At 52.4% G+C, this 18,612-nt stretch overlaps 1 protein-coding gene and 2 non-coding genes across 3 annotated transcripts in view; 1 reads left to right on the top strand and 2 right to left on the bottom strand.

Moving 5' to 3' along the window:
* LOC140904241 (uncharacterized) overlaps window positions 1-18,612 on the top strand; it is a 307,623-nt gene that overhangs the window by 181,542 nt on the left and 107,469 nt on the right. The window lies entirely within an intron of this gene.
* Window positions 3,284-3,365, bottom strand: TRNAS-GCU (transfer RNA serine (anticodon GCU)). The gene has a single exon. It is a non-coding gene; the product is annotated as a tRNA-Ser (tRNA).
* On the bottom strand, window positions 8,627-8,698 carry TRNAG-UCC (transfer RNA glycine (anticodon UCC)). The gene has a single exon. It is a non-coding gene; the product is annotated as a tRNA-Gly (tRNA).

Below are 18,612 nucleotides of genomic sequence, written 5' to 3'. Positions count from 1 at the left end.
GGAGACGAAGAGACCGGCGGGGGGGAAATGGGGGGAGACGAAGAGGCCGGCGGGGGGAAGCGGGGGCAGATGGCGGGAGACGAAGAGACCGGCGGGGGGGGGATAGGGGGAGACGAAGAGGCCGGCGGGGGGGGAGATGTGGGGAGACGAAGAGGCCAGCGAGGGGAGAGATGGGGGGAGACGAAGAGGCCGGCAGGGGGGGAGATAGGGGGAGACGAAGAGACCGGCGGGGGGGAAATGGGGGGAGACGAAGAGGCCGGCGGGGGGGGGAGATGGGGGAAACGAAGAGACCGGCGGGGGAGGAACAGGGAGAAATGGGGGGAGACGAATAGGCCGGCGGGGGGAAACGGGGGCAGATGGGGGGAGACGAAGAGACTGGCGGGGGGGGAGATGGGGGAAACGAAGAGACCGGCGGGGGAAGAACAGGGAGAGATGGGGGGAGACGAAGAGGCCGGCGGGGGAGGAACAGGGAGAGATGGGGGGAGACGAAGAGACCGGCGGGGGAGAAATGGGGGGAGACGAATAGGCCGGCGGGGGGAAACGGGGGCAGATGGGGGGAGACGAAGAGACCGGCGTGGGGGGAGATGGGGGAAACGAAGAGACCGGTGGGGGAGGAACAGGGAGAGATGGGGGGAGACGAATAGGCCGGCGGGGGGAAACGGGGGCAGATGGGGGGAGACGAAGAGACTGGCGGGGGGGGAGATGGGGGAAACGAAGAGACCGGCGGGGGAGGAACAGGGAGAGATGGGGGGAGACAAAGAGGCCGGCGGGGGGGGAGATGGGGGGAGACGAAGAGACCCGTGGGGGCGGGGGGAAGAGGGGAGCAGGGGGGGATTCCCAGACCCGGGACCTGCCCAGACCCACTGGCTGCAGCCTCTCGGGGCAGACTGTCCCTTCCCGGTGAACAAGGAGCAGAAGGAGGCAGAGCCGGATTCGTCGGACACGGGCCAGCCGTGGGTGCTTCGGCGCAGTGTAGACGTGCCCTGGCCGTAGGGCTACGCTGCCGTGAACACACCCAGGGCACCTGTCTCAAACCCCAGGGCAGCTGGCTCAGGCTGCTGGGGCTGCAGGGCTATAAAATGACAGTGCAGACAGATGGGCTTGAGCTCAACCTCTGAGACCCCACGAGGGGTGAGGGTTTCCGAACCCAGGCTTCAGCAGGAGCCCCGATATCTGCACCCCAGTTTTGAGCCCCACAGCTTGAGCTCCAGGAGCCCATGTCATAGAATCATAGAATCATAGAATATCAGGGTTGGAAGGGACCCCAGAAGGTCATCTAGTCCAACCCCCTGCTCGAAGCAGGACCAATTCCCAGTTAAATCATCCCAGCCAGGGCTTTGTCAAGCCTGACCTTAAAAACCTCCAAGGAAGGAGATTCTACCACCTCCCTAGGTAACGCATTCCAGTGTTTCACCACCCTCTTAGTGAAAAAGTTTTTCCTAATATCCAATCTAAACCTCCCCCACTGCAACTTGAGACCATTACTCCTCGTTCTGTCCTCTGCTACCATTGAGAACAGTCTAGAGCCATCCTCTTTGGAACCCCCTTTCAGGTAGTTGAAAGCAGCTATCAAATCCCCCCTCATTCTTCTCTTCTGCAGGCTAAACAATCCCAGCTCCCTCAGCCTCTCCTCATAACTCATGTGTTCCAGTCCCCTAATCATTTTTGTTGCCCTTCGCTGGACTCTCTCCAATTTATCCACATCCTTCTTGAAGTGTGGGGCCCAAAACTGGACACAGTACTCCAGATGAGGCCTCACCAATGTCGAATAGAGGGGAACGATCACGTCCCTCGATCTGCTCGCTATGCCCCTACTTATACATCCCAAAATGCCATTGGCCTTCTTGGCAACAAGGGCACACTGCTGACTCATATCCAGCTTCTCGTCCACTGTCACCCCTAGGTCCTTTTCCGCAGAACTGCTGCCGAGCCATTCGGTCCCTAGTCTGTAGCTGTGCATTGGGTTCTTCCGTCCTAAGTGCAGGACCCTGCACTTATCCTTATTGAACCTCATCAGATTCCTTTTGGCCCAATCCTCCAATTTGTCTAGGTCTTTCTGTATCCTATCCCTCCCCTCCAGCGTATCTACCACTCCTCCCAGTTTAGTATCATCCGCAAATTTGCTGAGAGTGCAATCCACACCATCCTCCAGATCATTTATGAAGATATTGAACAAAACCGGCCCCAGGACCGACCCTTGGGGCACTCCACTTGATACCGGCTGCCAACTAGACATGGAGCCATTGATCACTACCCGTTGAGCCCGACAATCTAGCCAGCTTTCTACCCACCTTGTAGTGCATTCATCCAGCCCATACTTCCTTAACTTGCTGACAAGAATACTGTGGGAGACCGTGTCAAAAGCTTTGCTAAAGTCAAGAAACAATACATCCACTGCTTTCCCTTCATCCACAGAACCAGTAATCTCATCATAAAAGGCAATTAGATTAGTCAGGCATGACCTTCCCTTGGTGAATCCATGCTGGCTGTTCCTGATCACTTTCCTCTCATGCAAGTGCTTCAGGATTGATTCTTTGAGGACCTGCTCCATGTCAGATGACCCAGGCCAGCCCTGCTGCCATCTTTATCCCGGGAGAGAGGGACTCTACGGGTACGTCAACATTGCAATGTCAGCCCAGGGGTGCTCAAAGCAGCACCCTGGAAGCCCCCTATTCACCACTGTCGTATAAGGGTGACATGGTTTGTACGAAGTCGGCCTGCTGAGGTAAATACTGTGTCTGTAAATCTCCCCAGTGTTTTCCACTGAATGCCTCCAATGAAGTGAGCTGTAGCTCATGAAAGCTTATGCTCTAATAAATTTGTTAGTCTCTAAGGTGCCACAAGTCCTCCTGTTCTTTAGACTAGTATTGGTTTTTCAGCAGAAAATTTTCCATTTGGTGGATTTTGTTTTCCCAGTCAGACCTTGCCAAGGGAAGCGGAGAGAAAATGTTTGACTTGCCTCCTTCAGAACAGCTTGGCCTAGACACTCTAGCTGTGGGTCACTGTCGTGGCCTTGCTGAGAAAAGGGGCAGTTTAATCATTTGGGGAGGTCCCAGAGTGTTTGGGGGAGATTATGAGGATGTTACCTTTTGAGATTAAAAACTAAGAAATACAGGACTAGAGAATTCTTTTTGAAATCTGGAATTTAGGCACTTGATTTAAAGCAAGGGATTCTGAGTTCCTGAGAAGGTTTTTGGTTGCAGGAAGCAATGTGACTTGGTCTGTCATTGCACCAAAGGGGGAGATGGTTGCTTGTGAAGGAAGAGAGAAGACTGAACACCTTCGATGGGGGTGGGATTCGAACCCACGCGTGCAGAGCACAATGGATTAGCAGTCCATCGCCTTAACCACTCGGCCACCTCATCTGAGCTGCCAAGGCTGGGACAGGAGGAGAAATCGAAGGCCAGCAGAGGTCGGGACAATAAGGCGTTTTTAAATATTAAGTGGAAGCAGGGTCTGAATGAGCTCCCCCCTCACATCTAGTGAGGAGCTGGGGGAAAGACTTCAGGAACAGATCATGTTTGCATAGACCCGCTTACTCCGCCTAGGTACACAGCATGATGGGGCGGCTTTGCCAAAAGGACCAGTTTTGGCTGGGGCTGGGTTACAAATCACATGAGTGCAATGAAATGTTATTATCCTTCCTGTATGAGTAAAGGGCGGCAGAACACACCTAGTCCGTCCTGATGGAAGGGCTAGGTGGGTGAGGAATACCTTTTATTGGACTGCTCAGTGTGTGGCCAGTATCTCTGTGTTCTCTGCTGTTCGTGCTGGGGAGCAGGGCTGGCCTCAGGGGTGAGCCACCCGGGCAGCCGCCCAGGGCACCGAGTGGTCAAAGGGGCACCGTACAGCTGTGCAGAGGCCACGTGGCCATCTTCAGCCCTGATGGTGAGATAGTCGCTCTCCTCTTTCTTCATGCTGCTGTTGTTATTCCATGAAAAGTGAAGGATGGAATAAAAAGCTGAGTTTACTCCAGGGTGAGGAAAGAAAGGAACCACCAACCTCCTGGAAAGTCTCAGTGTCTCAGCGAAAACCTGCCCCCTGCTCCTGGAATCATTGACGTGCTGGCAGGGAAAAGGGACTGTCCGAATTGTCGAGGCGGGGAATGAACAACAAACACTCTCATCGTGCTCCAGCCAGAAAGGGAAATGGGCAGGAATTGGAAAGGCGCATTCAGTGAGAACAGAGCCATAGTGCAGTGCGGGGAGGCTTTCAGTCAAGTCATCGTAGCCGGGTGATTAAGGCGACAGACTACAGATCCATTGGGCTTTGCCTAAGCAGCTTTGAATCTTGCCATCTATGGAAGAACTAGAGTTCTGGTTGCTGTAGTGTCTGAGTATACTGGACTGGTCTCACCTTTAGTCCACGCTTAAAATGCAACGGTATCACCTCACTTCAGAGTAGAGACACGAGGTAACAAGAATTCTTCCATTGAGCTAGTGCCGTCTGCACCAGGGCTTAGGGCAGCTTGAGGACGTTGCTCAGGGCGGTGGATTTCTCACACCCTGAGAGACAGAGCTAAGCCAACAGAAGTTTCTAGCATAGACCAGCCCTTAGATCCCTATTCGCATTGCCATGGGGCAGGGGACTGTGAGGGTAAAACATCGACTCGCCAATACAGAGCCTGAATTCCCCGGAGTTAATCTCTCTGCGCTTTCCAGAAAAACCACCAAATTCAGTTTGTTATTGCAAGAGAAGGAAAACAAGGGCAATGCTATTTTTTATGATTGATTAAACAAAGTTCAGAGAGTAGGTCTTTACATTAAAAGGAATGACTGATTCCTCTACATAGCACCACATCATGAAATAGGAGGAGAGATAAAAATTGTGACTAAACGCTGATTTCCCGAATGATCCTCAAAATATTATTAATTTCCAGCTCACACCCATTCGAGGTCTGGGCATCCCCAGTTGAACTGCTCTGCATCCACCTTCCCATGAAAAGTGCCGTTCTTGGACAGTCCCAGACTTGGAAGTCTGTGAAATTCAGACTGTGAGCAGCAAACCTGGCTCCCAGCACCAGGAAGGATTTGGGAGTTTTCACTTTACAGTAGCAGAGAAAAAGAAGCCGAGCGAGCCAGAAACATGCCAGGGGTGGGGTGGAGGGGGTGCTCTGGCTCGCTTGGCCTCTGTCCGCGGCAGCTGGGGCAGCAGCGGGCCACCCCCCCCAGCCCAGGCCCTTCTTCTGGGCACAATGGCCATGTGATCCAGAGCCCCCCTCCCTGCCCGGCATGCTCGGCCCCTGTCCCCAATAGCTGAGTCCAGGCAGGGAGTGGGCCAGAGAAGCCGACAAACTTGCAGGGGCGGGGAGGTGAAGGGAGGACAGAACCCGCCCCCCCGGATGACATGTCACAGGGAGAGGGCAGCGGGGCAGGGAGACCTCGGCAGCACAGGGCTGGGGGCGGGGGGGTCACAGTGCAGGGGAGACACATGGAGTAGTCACATGTCCTCCCCTTTAGAGTATGCCCCCCCAAGTGTGGGGAGACATGAGTCATCTTTGTCCTTAACCTCTATTTATTAACAATTACCAAAATAGAAAACACACACGCTAAGCGTGCAATGCTGGGCTCACCAATCCTGATCATGCCAATGAACTTTCCCTGTTGGCCAGACAAAGTCGGTCTCATCTGGGTTCTGGTTCCTGCACGTCATGGCCACGTAGAGTATTCTGACTGCGTTGGTTTGGGTTGTGTCTCGGAGGGGAGTTCTTTCTTTCTTTCTTGGACCCTGGTTTTTATAATGAAACTTGAGCCCTGCTTAGCAATACCTTGACCAATCTTTGTAACAAAACAATATTTCCCACCAGTCTTAACCCACCACCTAGGAGTTCATTTAAATGTTGACAAAAACAAATGAAAGGCCAGACCGTGACAACTATAGGTAGACGAACGGAAGTATTACAAACTAAAGCACAGACAAAGCAATCAGTGGTACCTTTTGAACGAAATTGCTGGCATGTCGTTTTGCCAGACAGAGCAGAGGTGCTGACTTTCTAATGTGCCAGGGGATCCCCGCCCCCCCCGGCTCCACCCCTGTGGCTGTGGGTTTAATCCATTCCATTGCCAGGTGGTTCTTTCGTATCATTTCCCAGGACCAGGATGGGGGTCATCCCAGGGTAATGTGGAAGCTCTTGAAGCCCCGAACCACTTCTGCCACCAAGATCGGGCATGGAGACCCTCTCCCCCCGAATGCCATATGGCATTAGCTGTATTGGGGGGCGGGGAGTATCTCAGTGGTAGGGCACACGCTTTGCACATATGCCTTAGTGTAATAATTCTGCAGATGAACTGTTCTAAGATTATCACTATTTTAGGGCAGGGCTCCCTGACATTTATGTAAAGATGGGATCTTATCTAACTAGGGAAATCTAAGATGTTTATACCACAATCAGCTACATGGTCAGTGGACGTTCGTCGCCCGAAACACGGGATATCAAGAGCCCTGTGTCTCTCTTGGGAAAGGAGTTTTATGAATATTTTAACAGGTTTTCCCCCACCCAAATATTGCAATAGGCTCTCCAGTAAGTGCATATTGAAAATGGTTATTAATCTGGGGCCTCTAAAGTGAGTGTCAGACTCATGATACAGCAATATCTGAACCGTGGTAAGCAGAGGAGTGGTGTGGAAGGTCCCTGGGGACACAGAGGATCTGAAGTCCCTCACAGGGGAATTAGGCAACGCGGAGTGACAGGGCTTCACACCCTGTACAGACGGGGCTGAGGGAATCAGCGTCTACTCAGGGCTGGGATGGGGCTGCATGGGCAGTAGAATGGGAGGCAGGTTGGGACTGAGGAACCCAGGGAACATTTCAATCCTTAACAACACAAAACACACAAACGCTCCGGAGTCTCTCCCAAGGAATTAACATTTCTTTGCAAAATGCTCAAGGTTTTAACAGAAATGAGTGAAACCAAAGGGCCAGACGATGGCGCCAGAAGCTAAGGAACAAAAAGCCCCAGGATTTCTTTGTGTGCCTTGGTGATGAAAAGGGATTTGGTTCCACTCATTGTATTGCTGTGGCGGGTGACATACCAGGAAGGAGCCATTTCATCTGGACCCATGGGAAAGAGGCCCTTGAGAAATTCCACCAGGATTTCAACAATTTCCACCACACCAGCAACCTCACCTGGACCAGTCCACACAAGAGATCCACTTCCTGGACACTACAGTGCAAATAAGCAATGTCACATAAACACCACCGTATACCGGAAACCTACTGACCAGTATACTTACCTACATGCCTTCAGCTTCCATCCAGGACACATCACAGGATCCATTGTCTACAGCCAGGCTCTAAGATACAACCGCATTTGCTCCAATCCCTCAGACAGAGACAAACACGTACAGGATCTCTATCAAGCATTCTTAAAATTGTAATACTTACCTGGTGAAGTGAAGAAACAGATTGACAGAGCCAGAAGGGTACCGAAAAGTCACTGACTACAGGACAGGCCCAACAAAGAAAATAACAGAACGTCACTAGCCGTCAACTTCACCCCCCAACTAAAACCTCTCCAGCGCATCATCAAGGATCTACAACCTATCCTGAAGGATGACCCATCGCTCTCACAGACCCTGGGGGACAGGCGAGTCCTCACTTACAGCCAGCCCCCCAACCTGAAGCAAATACTCACCAGCAACCACACACCACACGACAAAAACACTAATCTAGGAACCTATCCTTGCAACAAGGCCCGTTACCAAGTCTGTCCACATATCTATTCAAGGGACATCATAGGACCTAATCACATCAGCTACACTATCAGAGGCTCGTTCACCTGCACATCTACCAATGTGATATATGCCATCATGTGCCAACAATGCCCCTCTGCCATGTACATTGGCCAAACCGGACAGTCTCTACGTAAAAGAATAAATGGACACAAATCAGACGTCAAGAATTGTAACATTCAAAAGCCAGTCAGAGAACACTTCAATCTCTTTGGTCACTCGATTACAGACCTAAAAGTGGCTATTCTTCCACAAAAAAACTTCAAAAACAGACTCCAATGAGAAACTGCAGAACTGGAATTAATTTGCCTACTGAACACCATCAAATTAGACCTGAATAAAGACTGCGAGTGGATGGGTCATTACACAAACTAAAACCTATTTCCCCATACTAATTTTCCCCCCTACTGTTACTCACACCTTCTTGTCAACTGTTTGAAATGGGCCACCCTGATTACCACTACAAAAGTGATTTTTCATCCTGTTGATAATAGCCCACTTTAATTGAATTGTTTCGACCCCCCACTTGGCAAGGCAACTCCCATCTTTCCATGCACTGTTAAGTATATCTTCCCACTGTACTTTCCACTCCATGCATCCTTTGGCCTGCAAGGTGCAGGAGGTCGGACCAGATGATCACGATGGTCCATTCTGAGTTTAAAGGCTCTGAGTCTAAAAGGGAGAGGGAAGTAAAGGAAACATTTTAAAAAATAAACCAAACATTGTAATACAAGGATGACTCCAACAGCTCACTGTATAGTCCCGCCCCTTTCTTCCTCCACTGGGTGTTGAATGACCTGTTGGGATTTGGGACATCAATTCTCTCATTCCATTGATAAACTGATACAACGTGACAGAAATTAAACCAATTCCCGGCCAAGAAAACATCACATCCCTGCATTGGCCGGGAATCGAAACCAGGTCAACTGCTTGGAAGGCAGCTATGCTCACCACTATACCACCAATGCCTCTGAGGAAAGTGTCTCCTACGTGCCACTTATGCGAAATGACTCACCCCCACAGTGCTCAGGAGCTGGCTGGACAGGCTGCAGGCAGCCTGTCAGTTGTGAGCAGAGACAGGTTCCCAGTGTGATGGACAGATGGGGACCTGGGCTCTACATCCTAGCCCAGGGATCTCAAACTCAAATCACCAGGAAGGCCACATGAGGACTAGTACATTGGCCCGAGGGCCGCATCACTGAAACCTTTTTATACAACGCTATAAAAGTATAGTGAAAAAAATGAAGAGTAAAGACAGGCCCAACAAAGAAAACAAGAGAACGCCACTAGCCATCACCTTCAGCCCTCAGCTAAAACCTCTCCAACGCATCATCAAGGATCTACAACCTATCCTGAAGGACAACCCATCACTCTCACAGATATTGGGAGACAGGCCAGTCCTTGCTTACGGACAGCTCCCCAACCTGAAGCAAATACTCACCAGCAACCACACACCACACAACAGAACCACTAACCCAGGAACCTATCCTTGCAACAAAGCCCGTTGCCAACTGTGTCCATATACCTATTCAGGGGACACCATCATAGGGCCTAATAACATCAGCCACACTATCAGAGGCTCGTTCACCTGCACATCCTCCAATGTGATCTATGCCATCATGTGCCAGCAATGCCCCTCTGCCATGTACATTGGCCAAACCGGACAGTCTCTACGTAAAAGAATAAATGGACACAAATCAGACGTCAAGAATTATAACATTCAAAAACCAGTCGGAGAACACTTCAATCTCTCTGGTCGATTACAGACCTAAAAGTGATAATTCTTCCACAAAAAAACTTCGAAAACAGACTCCAAGGAGAGACTGCTGAATTGGAATTAATTTGCAAACTGGACACCATTAAATTAGGCTTGAATAAAGACTGGGAGTGGATGGGTCATTACACAAAGTAAAACTATTTCCCAATGTTTATTCCCCACACACAAACACACTGTTCCTCACACGTTCTTGTCAACTGCTGGAAATGGCCCACCTTGATTATCACTGCAAAAGGTTCCCCCTCCCGGCTCTCTTGCTGGTAATAGCTCACCTTAAGTGATCACTCGGGTTACAGTGTGTATGGTAACACCCATTGTTTCATGTTCTCTGTGGATATTAATCTCCCCCCTGTATTTTCCACAGTATGCATCCGATGAAATGAGCTGTAGCTCACGAAAGCTTATGCTCAAATAAAATTTGTTAGTCTCTAAGGTGCCCCAAGTCCTCCTGTTCTTTTTGCGGATACAGAGTAACACGGCTGCTACTCTGTCACCTGATGCTATTAAAAGTCAAGGTATTAACTTTTTAAAAATTGTTATGCGAAGCGGGGTTTTAATAAAATATGAACACTGAGTAATGCACCTCACTCAAATGACAAAACACGCATTTACTTTTAGCCTTACTTCAGTGAAAGCCCCTCGCCCCCTGCCCCCACCCTTTCTATGATGCCCTGCCCTGCCTCTTCCCCACCCCAACTCCGCCCCCTCTCTGCCCCTATTCCAACTCCTTCCCCAAAACCCCGCCCTGGCCCTGCCTCTTCTCCGCCTCCTCCCCTGCGCACCCCCATCCGATGGATGGACGGACCTACCTCCCTACCTACCTGGTGGTATGGGCTCCCTGGTGAGGGCCCTACATGTTAATTGTACCTTCTCTCTCCACTGTGGAATATCAGAGCTAGTTTTGATTCCCTTAGGAGTCTAGTTCCAGGCTGCTGAGCTGAATTCCCTTTGGGCCAATGGTGCACCAGCCCTGAGGCTTCCCTACTACAAGCGGAAATCACTAAAGAGCTAAACTTACTAAGAGCTGAAATCACTGAGTGTTGTGTTAAGTGGGGGGACCTGAAGATATATTACGGAGCCGTCTGTGGGGCGGCTGGCGGAGCAGCGGGATTCGTGGGACGGCTGGTGGAGCGGGGCAGAGCCCCACGGAGAGGCGGAGCAGTTGGGTTCGGACCATGTAAGGTGCCCTTTAATCCTCCCCCCCCCCTCCCATTTCCACCCAGGCTGGGAGGTAAAACTCTGCAGATAAACTTTCGAACTCTGGGGCTGCCCTGACCAGGGACAGAGACCCTCCTCGCGCCCAGCGCACCCAGACTTGGCTACAGCTTTAACGTCTCTTCTCCTTCCTGCCGCTGTCATGCAGCGGGGAATCCCCGTTCCTAGACCTGCTTTTCCACAGACGGTGATGTCCCCCCAGGGCCGTTCCGGGGGCTCCAGGCCCCCACCCCAGGACAGACTGGGCAGTAACCGCACATCACCCTTTTTTGACTCCCAGGGACCCCACAGGGACAGCAGCTCCATGCTGGGCCCCAGGGTCCCCCCCCCAAAGCACCTGGGGGGAGGGGGCAGTTCAACCCCCACCTCAGGGGGCTCCTGCTGCCTGGAGCTGACCATATTCTCACAGCCCCTCCCCAGCACAGAGACACCCCATAGCCCTCCCCCTTACAGCCCCTCCCCCTCACACTGACACCCCCCATGGACCCTCCCCTCACAGCCCCTCCCTTCTCACATAGAGGGACTTGTTTGCTGGGGCCTGACAATACAAACCCAGGTGTGAGATTTCTGAGGATTTACACACGGAGTCGTCCCCCGTCCCCCCCCGACTCCCCTGAGTGCAGAGGGGCTGGGCTCAGGCCGCCCGTTTCTCCCAGTGATTTCACACCCCCAGCGTCTCCTCTGACGGTATTTACCAGTGACTCTGTGTGGGGGCGGCGGGGATAAGGGGCTCGGGGAGGCTGAGCCTCCCGAAAGGGGGCAAGAAATGTTTTCTCTCTGTTTCATTCCTCTCCATTTTCTGTTCCTCCCTTCCCTTCCAGGATCCTCCCGGGCATTTCAGGGTGTGCAGTGACCTCCTGCACCCAGGACTCTGGAGCCTTTGGAGCAGCAAGCTCCCGTGCGATCCTCAAGGACCAAGGAGACCCCAGCCTGGGAGGAAAGGCAGCTCTGAGCTTTTCCTTGCTCCCTTCCTGAGGATCAAGGTGATGAAGCCTCTGCCTTGCCTCCTGGGTCTGAATTAATGCCCCATTTCCGACGATCTACTCCAAAGAAACAAATGTTCCTAATCCAGGTGAGTGGAGTTAATTCAGTTCTCAGCCTGAGTCCTTCACCTTCTTTCCTTAGGGCATTGCACCACCATGGGGGTGTTTCATTTCCCTCCCCAGTTTCACACAGAGACACAATTTCCCTTGCACAGATCCCTGAACAGCAAAACCTCCCCGTGTCTCTTGTCCGAGCCCAGCCATTCAACTCCATTGAACCCTTCCGTCCTGCAATGGCACTGGGCAGACAGAGGGGACGCGGCCACCTGCATCCCTGGCAGCGAGACCTTCGCTCTCCTCTTTCTTCATGCTGCTGCTGTTATTCCATGAAAGGTGAAGGGATGGAATAAAAAGCTGAGTTTGCTCCAGGGTGAGGAAAGAAAGGCGCTACCAGCCCCCTGGAAAGTCTCAGTGCCCCAGAGAAAACCTGCCCCCTGCTATTGCAATCACTGATGGGCTGGCAATATGATGGGAAAGGGATTGTCTGAATTAGAATCTCAGGGTTGGAAGGGACCTCAGGAAGTATCTAGTCCAACCCCCTGCTCAAAGCAGGACCAAGCCCCAGTTTTTGCCCCTGATCCCTAAATGGCCCCCTCAAGGATTGAACTCCCCACCCTGGGTTTAGCAGCCCAGTGCTCAAACCACTGAGCTCTCCCTCCCCATCATTGTCAAGGCAGGAAACGGACAACAATCTACAGCAACGTCATTAACCACAAACACAGGCTCATCGTGCTCCAGCCAGAAGGGAAATGGGCAGGAATTCTTGTTCCGCCCTGGACCCACTTACACATCCGTCCAGCAGTGAGGGTCCTGGGGAAGCTGGTCTGAGCAAACAATTGGAAATGATCACTCAATGAGAAGAGAACTAGAGTGTCGTGAGAAAGCTACATAAAACGAGTGGTTAAGGCGATGGATTCGAAATCCACTGGGACCTCTCTGCGCAGGTTCGAATCCTGCGAACTACGGAGACACTTGGGGTTCTTTAGTGTCAGCGTCTGAGTGTCCTTGGTACCAACGGGAACTAGGTCTCACTCTCAGGCTACGTCTACACTAGAGAGTGATGCCGCTTTAGTTAAAGCACTTTAATTAGACTGCTTGTGTCACCCGAGCGCATCCAGGCTAGCCGCTCTTGGATCGCCACAGAGAGCAGGGCATTGTGGGTCGCTATCCCACTGTGCAACTGGCCGCAGGGTGCTTTGGGAAGGGCTTGCAATGGCTCGTGGGCAGCCACACGAGGCAGGTTTCTCTATCCCATTGTTCCGTGGGCATCCTCCGAGATTGCCCGCTGCTTTTCAGCTGCCGTGTGTGTGTTGGGGGAGCGTGTGTTTTGGGGAAGAGTGAGTGTGTCAGCACGTTGTCTCTAAGTTCAGACAGGCACCCGAAACAACCAGTCTTGAGGCCGGGGGCGGGCGACACCCCTGACTCTGCACAGCGCAGCAGTCTCTCTCTCTTACACACACACACCCCTGCATGCCTAGCTCTGGGTCAGGAGTGCCAGAACATGGGGTACAAGGGGCCATGGCCCCACCACGCTGTCACGGAGTCCCTGGGCGATGCTCTGGAGCTGCTCCCCATGAAGCCAGTCAGGACTCTGGGGCAGTCGCCTTTCTGTGAGCAGCCTGTCTGCCGGACACACAGCTCACACAGCTTCCACCTTCCTGGGTCTGACCTCGGAGCCTTCAGCCTCCTCTGCCCCTCCGTGCGCTTCCCCCAGCGAGTCCGCTCAGGCGGGGTCCTGGGGGAGCCAGAGGGTCCTGCCCCCCAACTCCGCAGTCAGACGGGACTCTCAGCCAGCCAGTAAAACAGAAGGTTTATTAGACGACAGGAACATGGTCTAACACAGAGCTTGCAGGTGCAGAGAACGGGACCCCTCAGCTGGGTCCATTTTGGGGGGCAGTGAGCCAGACAACCACGTCTGCCCTTCACTCCATGTCCCAGCCAGACCCAAACTGACTCTCTCCAGCCCCTCCTCCTCTGGGCTTTGTCCCTTTCCCGGGCCAGGAGGTCACCTGATTCCTTTGTTCTCCAACCCTTTAGCTCTCACCTTGCAGGGGGGAAGGGCCCAGGCCATCAGTTGCCAGGAAACAGGGTGTCGGCCATTCTCTGTGTCCAGACTCCTGCACACACCTGCCCTCTAGGGCTCTGCAATGATCATACACCCTTACCCCACCCCCTAGATACTTAAGAACTGCCTAGGGGAAACTGAGGCACCCCCATACTATTCAGAGGAAACATTAAGAAGAGTCCCACTTCGTCACATCTCTCCCCCCTTCGAGATCGAACTGAGCGGGGTCACTTTAGCCGGTGACCTGGGGAAGTTCGAAGCCACCAACCTTCCCATGGATGCCCCAGCCTTCCTTGGTAGGAGTTACACCAGGCCCTTCCAGTTTCACGCCCTCCCTTAGGTCGGGGGTGGTCGATAGCACTCGCAGGCCGCATGTGGGAAGGTTTATGCAGCCCATGCCCTTTGGCCACCCCAAGAATGTCTCCCCATTGACCATCACCTTCTGCTCCCACTGGAGATCCGAGGGGCCTGGCCCCAGGAAACTCCACACAGACATATAGGTTGGGACCAGGAGTGGGAGCCTGTCCACATCCCCAACCATCTGGCTGACGGAGTCTATGGCCTTAGGACCCAGCAAGGGAGCTAGACACCGGGGCTTTTCCGCAGGGTCCCCCTGGTTCAAATCGCCAGCCTGCTCAAAGGCAGTGAGGTGGCATCCACATCCCCCCACTCCTTAACCAGGGGCAGCAATTTAGTCTCGAGGTTCCCTGCGGAACTGGCCCCCCGGGGTCTATCCCCACTCACCCCTAGGGGGTCCCCTAGGCCTCTCCACTTCCCACCGCCAGTTCATGCTGCTGCTGCTTCTGCAGCTCTTTCTCGGGCTCTCGCTGTCTCTCACAGTCCTCTTGCTCCCTCGGACTCAGCTCCAATCCTGTCCATCTCCGATCCCCCGATGGGGAACCCGATCGTGAAGACCCCCGTCTGGTCGGGGACAGGAGTCTTGGGGATGCCTGGCTCCCACTCCAGCTGCTCCCAGATCCTGCTATAGCCCCATTTGGGTCAGGAATCTGTTCCTTAGAGCGGTCATCCTCCTCCAGCTGCACGATGAACTGTGCTTTGGTGAACTTTCCAACGCTCAACCCTCTCTTTTGGCACAGGGTTACAATGTCCTTCTTAAGGAGACGGTGACAGGCCATCACTCTGCTCCTCCCAAGTTGTTGTGGACTCACAGGCCTGTGTGCTCTCAGCTCCCCACGGTTTCCAGGGAGAACCCCTAGTGTGCCAGCCCTTCTCGAGGTCACCACCTCTTTGCCAGGGTCGAGCTGCAGACTCCTCCGCCCCTTGGACTGCTCGCTGCAATCCCCAGGGGAACCCTGTTACTGCAAAAGTCCTTCTCTCTCCCCGGGCCAAGCCGCAGGCTCCTCCGCCCCTGAGACTGCTCACTGCAGTCCCTAGGGGGACCCCATTACTGCACAGTCCTTCTCGCTGGTCACACACTCCCAGGGGTTAACCGCCCCCCGAAACCGCTCCTCTCTGAGCCTTCAGCATGCCTGGTCCTCGGCAATCCCCCTTCGTGTTACTGCTCCCCAGTCACTTACTGCAGGAAGTGCCATCCACGGGGTGCAGTACATCCCACCGCTGCCACCAGTTGTCACGGAGTCCCTGGGCGATGCTCTGGAACTGCTCCCCATGAAGCCAGGCAGGACTCTGGGGCAGTCGCCTTTCTGTGAGCAGCCTGTCTGCCGGACACACAGCTCACACAGCTTCCACCTTCCTGGGTCTGACCTCGGAGCATTCAGCCTCCTCTGCCCCTCCGTGCGCTTCCCCCAGCGAGTCCGCTCAGGCGGGGCTCCTGGGGAAGCCAGAGGGTCCGGCACCCCAACTTCGCAGTCAGACGGGACTCTCAGCCAGCCAGTAAAACAGAAGGTTTATTAGACGACAGGAACATGGTCTAAAACAGAGCTTGCAGGTGCAGAGAACGGGACCCCTCAGCTGGGTCCATTTTGGGGGGCAGTGAGCCAGACAACCACGTCTGCACTTCACTCCATGTCCCAGCCAGACCCAAACTGACTCTCTCCAGCCCCTCCTCCTCTGGGCTTTGTCCCTTTCCCGGGCCAGGAGGTCACCTGATTCCTTTGTTCTCCAACCCTTTAGCTCTCACCTTGCAGGGGGGAAGGGCCCAGGCCATCAGTTGCCAGGAAACAGGGTGTTGGCCATTCTCTGTGTCCAGACTCCTGCACACACCTGCCCTCTAGGGCTCTGCAATGATCATACACCCTTATCCCACCACCTAGATACTTAAGAACTGCCTAGGGGAAACTGAGGCACCCCCATACTATTCAGAGGAAACATTAAGAAGAGTCCCACTTCGTCACACATGCTTTACTGGCCAGAAGGATGGACGATAGAGGGGGGGAACAGGTGGAGTTTTTTTGGGGGGGGAGGTGTTCTGTGGGTGTGGCCTCTGTGGAAGGGGCGGGGACTCAAGGAGAAGGGGCGGTATGGGGGCAGGGCCTCACAGAGAAGTGGCGGTGTGGGGGGGCGGGGCCTCGGGGAGAACGGGCGCCATGAGGGGGTGGGGCCACAGTTCAGACGCCGGCGGCCGCTTACCTGGTGGCAGGGCAGTGGAGTTGACCCTGCTGACCAGCGTGGTCAGGATGGGACTTGTGGGACACTCTCTGGAGGCCAATTACAGTGAAAAAAACAAGTGAGGTGTCTACACTTGCCTTTGGAAACAAAAATTCGGCACAAAAAGCCTTAAGATTCTCATCAAGGCGGTTTTACTAGGTCACTGAAACTGAGGCGTTCCACCGCCGAAAGTGTCTTTGCAGTGCGTACACCTCCACGGTTTCATGGCCCAAAGCTGCCTTTTGGTGAAAAAACCTGGCAGCGTGGCAAGGCCTTAGGCTACGTCTACACTTAAAACACTGGAAACATTCTTCTGATAACCTAGTAGTGTCTACTCTGGGGCTCAGGTCAATTTAACTACAATATGGGCTTTTTGAATAGAAAGGCAATGGACTTCAGCCTTTTACTTGACATTTATGGTTGACGATTCCAGTTTACCTGCTTGATGGTGCCTCCCCTGAGGCAAATCCGGTGTGAAGTATGCCTTGGATACAGATAATGTGTCCCAATCAAGTTAGAATGAGGCAGACTTTGGGTTAATGTCAGTTTTACCCCAGCAGTTGTCTTAAAATATCAGTTACTGCAAACCACATTCAGGGCGCATGTGTGAACCCCAGAAATATCAAATACAAAAGAAAAAACAAAGCCCATTTTCAGGAGGTTTTATAGCCTGGCCTGAGGGTTAAATGGCCATCCTCCACCAGCTTGCATCCTCAAAAGGAAAAGAGGTGTCAGCACCCATAAAAATAACTGGTAGCAAAAATATGTAACAGAAAACCTGCATGATGCACCCCTCAAGATGCTTAAAAATAAATGCAGACATCCTATGACAAACATCATTTCTTTCATTTGCATTTTGTTACGACTGAAAAAAGGTGCCCATCTTTAAAAAAGGGAAGAAGGAGAATCTGGGGAACGACAGACCGGTCAGCCTCACCTCAGTCCCTGGAAAAATCATGGAGCAGGTCCTCAAGAAATCCATTTTGAAGCAACTTGGAGGACAGGAAGGTGATCAGGAACACCAAGAGGTCGTCTAATCCAGTCCCCTGCACTCAAGGCAGGACTAAGTATTATCTAGACCATCCCTGACAGGTGTTTGTCCAACGTGCTCTTAAAAATCCCCAATGATGGAGATTTCACAACCTCTCTGGGCAGTCAACATGGACGTTTCCCACAGTGCACGTAAAGGGCATGCCTTGCCCTTGGTGAATCCATGTTGACTGGGCAATTTATTCCAGTGCCTAACCACCCTAACAGTGAGGAAGTTTTTCCTTATGACCAACCTAAACCACCCTTGCTGCAATTTAAACCCATTGCTTCTTGTCCTATCCTCAGAAGTTAAGAACAATTCTTCTCCCTCCTCCTTGTAACAACCTTTTATGTACTTGAAAACTGTTATCCTGGCCCCTCTCAGTCTTCTCTTCTCCAGACTAAACAAACCCAATTCTTTCAATCTTCCATGAGCCATCTTCTCTCATAGGTCATGGTTTCTAGACCTTTAATCATTTTTGTTGCTCTTCTCTGGACTTTCTCCAATTTCTCCACATCTTTCCTGAAACATGGCACCCAGAATTGGACACACTACTCCAGCTGCGGCCTAATCAGCACGGAGCAGAGCAGAGAATTACTGCTTGTGTTTTGTTTACAACACTCCTGCTAATACATCCCAGAATGATGTTCGCTTCTTCTGCAACAGCGTTACACTGTTGACTCATATTTAGCTTGTGATCCACTATGACCCCAAGATCCCCTTCCGCAGGACTCCTTCCTAGGCAGTCATTTCCCATTTTGTATGTGTGCAACTGATTGTTCCTTCCTAAGTGGAATACTTTGCATTTGTCCTTATTGAATTTCATCCTATTTACTTCAGACCATTTCTCCAGTTTGTCCAGATCATTTTGAATTTTAAACCTATCCTCCAAAGCACTGGCAACCCCTCCCAGCTTGGTATCATCCGCAAACTTTATAAGTGTACTCTCTATGCCATTATCTAAATCATCGATGAAGCTATTGAACAGAACCGGACCCAGAACTGATCCCTGCAGGACCTCACTCATTATGCCCTCCCAGGATGACTGTGAACCACTGATAACTACTCTCTGGGAATGGTTTTCCAATCAGTTTTGCACCCACCTTATCGTAGCTCCATCTAGGTTACCGTCATTTCAACACCATGAAAGTCCTTGTTGCCCAATCAGGCTGGCAAAGGAACCT

Source organism: Lepidochelys kempii, chromosome 28, assembly GCF_965140265.1.
Source record: "Lepidochelys kempii isolate rLepKem1 chromosome 28, rLepKem1.hap2, whole genome shotgun sequence".
Taxonomy (NCBI): domain Eukaryota; kingdom Metazoa; phylum Chordata; order Testudines; family Cheloniidae; genus Lepidochelys; species Lepidochelys kempii.
This window is presented reverse-complemented; position numbering and strand designations above follow the sequence as displayed.